At 53.8% G+C, this 7879-nt stretch overlaps 1 protein-coding gene across 18 annotated transcripts in view; it reads right to left on the reverse strand.

Annotated features, from left to right (window-relative positions):
* MYO18A (myosin XVIIIA) overlaps positions 1-7419 on the reverse strand; it is a 94667-nt gene extending 87248 nt beyond the window's left edge. For 15 of the 18 annotated variants that reach the window (XM_045984517.1, XM_045984520.1, XM_045984516.1 and 12 more), the window contains exon 1: positions 4785-4889. The gene's annotated coding sequence lies outside the window, so the exon portion shown is untranslated. Of the gene's footprint in view, positions 1-4784; positions 4890-7292 lie in introns of those variants that run through there. The other 3 variants (XM_045984514.1, XM_045984513.1, XM_045984515.1) reach the window with 3 other exon arrangements.
* Positions 7420-7879: the final 460 nt, after the last annotated feature.

The following is a 7879-nucleotide window of genomic DNA, read 5'->3' on the forward strand; positions in this document are numbered from 1 at the left end:
AGCAATTTGCACTCAGTAAAACTCATTCTTCACATTCTGAATCTGGATCTTGTCCTGATGTAGCAATATGCAGTGAGAGGCTCCCTAGGGGTGCTGGGGACTGGCAGCAAGATGCAGCTCCCAGGCAGCCATGTGATCACAAGGGTAAACAACTGATACACTGACAGCCATTCTGTACCCGTGCTGTACCATTCTGTCTTCACTTTCTGCAGTGTGCAAGCAATTACATGAGAGAGTCAATACTTGATCGTAACATAGGCTTTGTGCTGGATGATTAGGCCCAACTGTAGCCTGATGAAGGTATTCTGAGCACATTTCAGGGAGGCTAGGCTAACCTATGTTTGGTAGGTTAGGTGGATTAAATGCCTTCTCGACTTAATGGTATTTTCGAGTTACGATGGGTTTATCAGGAAGGAGGTAAAGCCACTGTAAGCCACAGATGTGGATAGATAAAAATAAGCTATGGTGAAAAAAAATCAGAACCCTGATTACCTCTGGATGGTGAGGATGGGGGTAGGGGTGGGAACTGCCTGGAAGAGGGCATGAGGGAACTTTCTGGAGTGATGTTCATATTACCTTAATTATCTTGATCGGGATTTGGGTTGACAGGTGTATATGTCTGCCAACAGTTACCAAATAGCGTGCATAAGATCTGTGCATTTCAGGGATGCCTGGGTGGCTGAGTCGGTTAAGCGTCTGCCTTCGGCTCAGGTCATGATCCCAGGATTCTGGGATGGAGATCCACTTCTGGCTCCCCGCTCAGCAGAGAGCCCGCTTCTCCCTCTCCCTCTACCTACTGCTCTGTCTACTTGTGCTCTGTATCTCTCTGTCAAATAAATAAATAAAAATCTTAAAAAGAAAGACTTGTGCATTTCATTATGTGAAGTATTCACTCAAAAGAAAAAAGAACTGTAAGCAAATACTGAAGTCTGCTTAATGATATGTATACTAAAGTATTTGAGGCAAGATACGCCGGTCTGGGCGGTTCCATTGGTTAAGTGTCTGACTCTTGATTTTGGCTCAGGTCATGATCTCAGGGTTGGGGGATGGAGCCCTGTGTCCAGGTCATGTCCCCGGGTCCAGTGTGGAGCCTACTTGAGATTTTCTCTCTCCCTCTGCCTCTCCCCCACCTCAAAAAATAAATTCAATAAATAAAGATAAGTGAAACTCATGAAAGGCTTCAGATGTCAGGTAGCAAACCTAGGACCAAATCCAGGGTAATAGCTATGTAATCTTGGGAACGCCACTTCACACCTCTGTGCCTCTGTTTTCCCATTTGTAAAATGGGGATAATAATAGCACCTACCACATACGGCTGGGAACTGAATGAAATTGGTCTATAAGCCCTCCAGATGACCCCAGCCCAGAGTAGGCCCTGGAGAACAGTACCCAATCACAGCAGGGCACATTTTTATCATCTAAATGGGATGACAAACAGCATAATGTCCACAAAGTGTGCACCTCAGCCCAAGTGTGACTAGAATAAATCCACACATAAACCTTAATGCTGGACAGAACCTTTGTATATGGAAAAAAGTATGGCCCAAAGAGGTGAAGGCAATCCCATGAGCACATGGCCAAGCCAAGATCACACTGGTTCAAGTCCAGAGGGCCCAGGTAGCTACTGCCAAGACTAACTACAGGCAATTCATAGCTGTTGAAATATGAATGGCCAACAGACACTTACAGATTTTCAGCCTCAGTCTTATCTGCACACACATGAAAGAACACAGAGCTATATATCAGGTGTACTGCTGATTCACTGAACGGTTTAGTAAAAACCACCATTATTAGTAACATCAATCAAATAGATGATAGGGGGGCACCTGGGTGGTTCAGTGGGTTAAGCCGCTGCCTTCGGCTCAGGTCATGATCTCAGGGTGGGATCGAGTCCCACGTTGGGCTCTCTACTCAGCGGGGAGCCTGCTTCCCTCTCTCTCTCTGCGCCTGCCTCTCTGCCTACTTGTGATCTCACTCTGTCAAATAAATAAATAAAATCTTAAAAAAAAATTAAGCGAAAATAGATGATAGGAAGCAGGGCAGCTCATGTGTGTTGTTGGGAGTATAAATTGGTGTAGGGAGGGCAAGTTGGTGGTATCTGTGAAAATATTCTAATGTACATATTCTAGGCAATTCCACATACAGGACCTCAACAGATATGTTCACACAAGAAACATGGCTCATCTTTGCATCATTGTTTGCAATTGTAAAATTCTGTCAATATAAAGGTCCGTCACTGGAGGAAGAGCTAAATTACAGAACTGGGCAGTTATTAAAAAGAATGAAGGAGGGGCGCCTAGGTGGTTCAGTCATTAGGCACCTGCCTTCTGCTCAGGTCATGATCCCAGGATCCTGGGTTGAGACCCGCATCGGGCTCCCTGCTTGGCAGGAAGCCTGCTTCTCCCTCTCCCACTCTCCCTGCTTATGTTCCCTCTCTCGCTTGTGTCTCTCTCTGTCAAATAAATAAAATCTTTTTAAAAATTAAAAAAAAAAGAATGAAGGAGATCTGTATACACCAACCTGGAAAGACTCAATACTATACTGTTAAGTGAAACAACCCAAGTTGTCAGATAATATTTAATTTTTAAAATCTTATATTTTTAAAACTATGTTTATGTGTGCACATATATGCATGTGCATTATGTATTATGTATATGCAATATTTGCATATGCATAGAAAAATGTATGCTTTCAGGAAGAGACAGATTTTAGAAGAGTCAAAGCAGATTTGTGTTTCATCTGTATTGTTCTATTTTTTTACAATGAGAATATTTAGCTAGTGTGTGTGTGTGTGTGTATCTAGGCCTAGGGACTTTAGATAATGGGATTATATATAATATTTCTTCTACTTTTCTGTATGCTCTTTATTTCCTACAGAAAAAAAATTTATATTTATATTAAATTGTATCATGTAATATAATGTTATATATAAATCTATCATAAATATATATCATAGGCATCATATGTATGGATATATATAATATCCATTACAAAACTTTATCTGGGGTTTTCGTGCAGTTGGAGCAAACAGGGGGAATACCACTTTAGCTTTTTATGTAATAGACTTCCTAGGAATTAAACCTTTTCCCAGCATATGCCAATTGTGCTATTTTTAAAGATTAAAAAGAAGGAAAGAAAAAGAAAAAAAGAAAGGCTTGACAATCCATTTAGCATGAGAGCTGTGAACCAAGTTTGCAATGGGCAGGTTCAAGGCTTACCATCTCATGCCTCGGAAAAGTTTCAGTGACTTGGGGGACTTGGTTAAAATAGATCTTACTAGTGTCTTGTGGCTTTAAGAGGGGACAGATTTAAATGGGTCACCCTGCAGCTGGCAAAGTAGAAACCCCAGGAAATGGAAACTATAACGTTAGAATCCCAAGACAAGGCGCCCAGACTTGGCTGCTGTGGGTGGACACTAAAAAGGGTCAGTCCCCCACACCCCACTCCCAGACCACACTCATAAATAAATACAAAGGAAATACTTTCCCAAGAGAGCCGGCCTCTCTCCCTTGGCCTCTGACCTCCCTAAGCGGCTGTTTCCTACAGCCCAGAGGCCTTTTTCGGCGCCAGCCCGGCAAGGAGGATTGCAAAGACAACCCGGCGGGGCTCGCGCGGCACCTGACCCGCCTCGGCGGCGGGGCAGGGCGAGTGGGAGGCCGCCCCAACCGAGTAGCGCAGGGTGACGCCGGCCGCTGCCACGGAGCCTCTACCCGGCCGGTCGCGCTAAGAGCTCCGCAGCACCCCGTGACTCACTGCCAGGTCACACGGTGCTTATCTGGCTCCAGGTGTGCTCGCTCCGACTGCACGCTTCTCACATGACATCAGCCCGCCCGCCGGCTCCGGCTCCCGCTCCCTCGGAACCCGCGGCCCTGAGCATTTCCAGGCAGCCGCAGGCCCGCGGTGCCTCCCGCCGCGATACCGTCTCCCCCCGGAACGCAGGGATCCCGCAGGCCCCGGGAGGAACGACAGCGGGAGACGTGCCAGCGGCGCGGCCCGAGTGCCCCGCTGCTCCTCCAGGTGCACCTCCTCGGCTCCCCGCGGCGTTTGCCGCAGCTGGCTGGGCGCTGAACTCAGGGAACACTACTCCCCCCTCCCTTGTGTGTGACCTTGAGCAAGTCTTTGCCCCTCTGTAGGCCTCAGCTATTTCAACTATAAAATCTCCGTGGGCCTGAGACTTCAGACTTGGCCGCAAGCCCTTGCCTTTGACGGAGAGGTACTCCGTTCAACTCTGAATTGCAAAGGTTCTAATCCTGCTCTGCCTGTGCTTGCTGTGTGACCTTGAGCCCATCATCCAACATCTCTGAATCTCCGAGAATAATATAAATAATCCCTTGTAAGTGATGGTAAAGTGCCTGGCAGAGAGAAAGGGCCCTGGGCCCTGTAAAAACCTTCGTCCACAGTTTAAAGTCCTGCCAGACGGTAAGCTCTTTGAACCATCAAGGGAGTATGGATAATTTACAAGCCACACAGGTCCCAACTCAAGGAAAGAGAGGCAGGGAGAGGAGTGGAGGCTTTCCAGTTCTGCTCCCCGCCCCTCCTAACCCTAACCTATGGTGATGGGGGTGGGGGCAGAGTGAGCAGATCCTCAAGCACCCACGAGCCTGACCCAAGGTAGAACTTCAAAGCTCCATCAAGCCCCCCAGCCCCAGTCCTGGGGGAACCACTCTCACACCCTTGAACCTTTAAACTACACCAGGCTAGAGCCCCTCAGATTTACCCACCACACCCAGGAGAGGCCTGGGACGAGACCTGCGGCCCAGAGCCACCAGCAGGACCCAGCTCACCGGACCCGGATGATGGAGGTCCAGTCCGTGGTGTCCACTTCGGGGGGGGCGGGAGTACAGACCTCAAGTTTGAAGGAACCAGAACCGCCCTGCTGCTCTGGAGACCTGTGACACACAAAGTGTGGATCAAGGTTTCCTGAATTCCAGCAACTCCCTGCTCCACCCGAGTGGGTGGATTCTCCTTTTCACGCTAGCCTCGCTTCTGCCCCACCCAGTCCACCTTCGGGGACCTGCCTCTGGGGGACCCTGGAGGTTTCAGGCCCAATTTCTGAAGACACATGCACCCCTTCATGAGCAGCCTGGAGCTGGGCCGGTGAAGGGGGCTCCAGGCTCCAGGCTGGCTTCCCTGGGCTGCCAGGGAGTGAGGCTGAGGGACCGGGCAGGAAAGTCAGGAAGGGCACAATCCACAGTGAGGGCTTCTGAGGAGAGCCTGGGGCACCCGAGGAAGCCTTCAGGCACACACCCTGGCACCTGAGCCAGGCCTGGAGAGCGTAAACAAACGAGATTCTCAGAGCTGCCAGGAACCAGGTCATCAATGGTTCAAAGTTCAAAGCTTTCAAAGGAAGTGACCACCAGCGCTCTATCCCACCCGCCCCCACCTGCGACCCTTCTCATTGTCCTAACCCTCCAACACAATAGCTTCCCCTGTCGCCTTCCTGGAATCGAGGCCCCTGCCCCAGCACACCAATGTCCCCAACCCCAAATGGACAAGCACACCCCAGGCTATATATAATTAGCCATGTCCAGCAACCAGGAGGATGTTTCCTGGAAAGCCCTCGTCACAAAAGGACAGAGGGGAAGCTGAGGAGGTGGCAGGCCACTGACAAAGAGCCAGTGAGGTCTGTCAGGAAGCCAGAGACCTCAGGAGAGCAACTTTCAATATCCCCAAATAGAAAGTAGCTTCTGAACCAAAAGGGTGGGGAAAGTTAGACAAGGCCTGGCCCATTGCCATGACAACAGGAAACCAACCTGCCCAAGAAAAGGGCTCCAGATCTCATAAGCACATGGAAAGGCAGCCTGACCGCCTGGATTCAACGTCTGGCTAAAGCGATCTCACTCTTTACCTGCTGGTTGACCTTCCTCCCTTCCAGCACAGACCCACTGCATGCATACTTCGGACAGTTCACTCTCCTTGGGGGGATTTACAAGGCCTCCTCAGCACTACACTTGCCAGGTAATCCAAAGACAAATGAGCCCACACAAACCAGCCTGAACCACTGGCCAGGTGAAGGGGGGAAGGAAATCCGATTCCACAATTTGGGGGGTCCATCTGAGGGCAGGAAGGCACTAGGAGGGAGAGCCCCTCCCAGGAAGCATTGTCCCGGGGCCTCTCTACACAAACACAAACCAAGAGGACACTGCCAAACACATGCCCCATGGGCCAAGTGACCAGGCAAAAGGAGCACCACTTAAAAAACATACTGTCTGCCTTCCTCCAACCCCATCCTTCTCTCCACACCGCCCCCGCCCCGTTCATTCTGGCTGGCAGCCTTTCTAACTAATCAGCAGGACACATGTGCCTTGCAAAAGGGTGACATCCCCATTCCCCCCTCCCTTCCCCCAACAAAGCCCCATGTGTGGTATGTCCCTGCAGGCCTTATCTCAGCCAGGAACATGACCCACTCCTCACCATGCTTGGTACCAAGCAGCACCCGCTCCCCACCCCAACACGGGGGTGGGGAGCAGCTAACCTTACCACCTCCCCTTCCCATTGGCGAAACAACTGGCATGACAGGTTAGCAGGGCGGGGCGTCCGGGCAGTCTCTCCCAGAGGCCTGGGGCAGGCTGTCCGACCTTCCCACACACACCCCACCCCTTTGCAGGGAAAGGTGAGGTGAGCAACCAGGCACCCAGGCACCGGGGGCAGCCAGCACTTCCTAGTCTCCAAAGCCTACCATTCACTCACCCCCATCTTCTGTCCCCGGGGAGGGGGTCTGGGGAAGCGGGGTCTCCATTGTTTTGCCAGCTGTCTAGCAGCTGCTCCTTTGAGAGGGAGCCCGCAGTCGGTCTGGCAGTGAAAGGGTGAAGGCCGCTGGGAGGGATAAAGGGCTCGGTGGAGGTGCTCGCCTTCCCCGCTGCTTCGCTCAGAGCCTCCTTCGCTCGCTCGGTCTGGGGGGCCTGGGCCTGCCCCCGAGAAGCCCCCTATCCCGGAGGCTGCAGCCTCCACCGGCAGCTCCGGGCCACCTGGTCTCCCCCAAGCCCTCAATTCCGCCTCCCCCCCCAACCCGAGGGCCACCCTGCCCTGCCTCCGCGCGCCCGGGAGCCGATCAAAGGGGCCAGAGCTCCCCTCCCCGCCCCTCCCGGTCGGTTCCCCGTTCCTGGGCGCCGAGCCCCGCCGCGAAGCCGGGGACCGGAGCCGGGAGTCCGGGCCGCCGCTTCCAGGGGACAGTGGGGGAGGAGGAGCCGGCGGGCCCCGCCGCCCGCCCGCCTTCCCTGCCCGAGCCCGCCCCGCCGCCCCACCGGGCCCGGGCGGTCCCCGAGCGGCCGCCCCCGCCGCCCCGCGCTCACCGGCCGCCGGAGCCCGCCCGGCAGGCAGCAGAAGCGGAGACGCGGCATCCAGCGGCCCCGGCCCGGTCCGGGCTGGAGCGCAGCGCGGCGCAGCGCAGCGCAGCGCCGCCCCCCGCAGCCGCGCGAGCCGAACCGAAAGGGAGCTCCCTGCTGGCGGCTCCGGGGATAAACGGCCAGCCTTCCTGGCAGCGGCTGGGCGCGCCTCCAGGCCGGGCCATGTGGGCACGGGCGCTGCTCCGGGAGCCCTCTGTCCGCGTGCGAGAGGCCCCGCCTGGAGCTCCGGCGTGCACGGGGCACCGGAGGCCGCTGGGTACGCCTAGGGCAGGCACCGAGCCCTCCTGGAGAGAACAGGTTCCTCCCATGGCCGCCGCTGGACCCGTGTCCAGGAGGGTGCTGCCCAGGGCAGTGCTGTCCGGAGGAAGCATTTATTTGAGTCTTGCTGGTCGCATCTTCCCAGGGTGGCTCCGCAGAGGCGGACATAGGGCGCTGCTGGATGGCGCTACATGGCTCAGTCCAAAGCAGGCACTGCCAGCATGTCCACGGTGGCCCAGGCAGAATGTACTCCCCAAAGCGGACACACGCGCTTG

The sequence above is a fragment of the Meles meles genome, chromosome 18, assembly GCF_922984935.1.
Source record: "Meles meles chromosome 18, mMelMel3.1 paternal haplotype, whole genome shotgun sequence".
NCBI classification, from domain to species: domain Eukaryota; kingdom Metazoa; phylum Chordata; class Mammalia; order Carnivora; family Mustelidae; genus Meles; species Meles meles.